Raw genomic sequence first — 627 nt, 5'->3', positions numbered from 1 at the left:
AGAAGACAACAGTATGCCACTGTTCTCTTCTCTAAAGCACGACAGGTGCATCTAAAAAAACTATTGTGGAAAAGTTAATTTTCTTCTGTAATTTAATTCAAAAAGTAAAATATTCATATTTTCTAGATTCATTACACATAAAGTGATATATTTCCTTTTTTTTGTTTTAACTTTGATGATTAAGACTCACAGCTCATGGATATCAAAACTCCCGTATTTTAAAATGTATTTATGAATTTATAATATAGAAATGTCAACTAAAGGTGAGCTGTAATCAGCTAATTAACTCAAATCACCTGCAGAGGTTTCCATTAATGGGTGGCAGTAGATCAGTCTATAAGAACTTGGCTTGGAAATCTGAGGGTCACCGATTCGAGTCTAGCTTGGACCAAAGATACAGAGTGTGGACTGGTAGTGGAGATGTTAAAGGGCAACTACATTCAGTTTTTTTTAACCAAGGTCTCTTTTATTTTCAGATATAACAAACAAAGGGAATACAATTCACACATGAAATAGTCAAATCTAGTTCCTGTCCATACAAACAAACCACCCCAGTACCCCCCACCCAAAAGTACCGGACCCCCAGAAAAATTCCATACATCCCGGCAGATTCATACATATATAATT

The sequence above is a fragment of the Micropterus dolomieu genome, unplaced genomic scaffold (assembly GCF_021292245.1).
Source record: "Micropterus dolomieu isolate WLL.071019.BEF.003 ecotype Adirondacks unplaced genomic scaffold, ASM2129224v1 contig_12828, whole genome shotgun sequence".
Classification (NCBI taxonomy): domain Eukaryota; kingdom Metazoa; phylum Chordata; class Actinopteri; order Centrarchiformes; family Centrarchidae; genus Micropterus; species Micropterus dolomieu.
Note: the sequence above shows the minus strand (reverse complement) of the source record.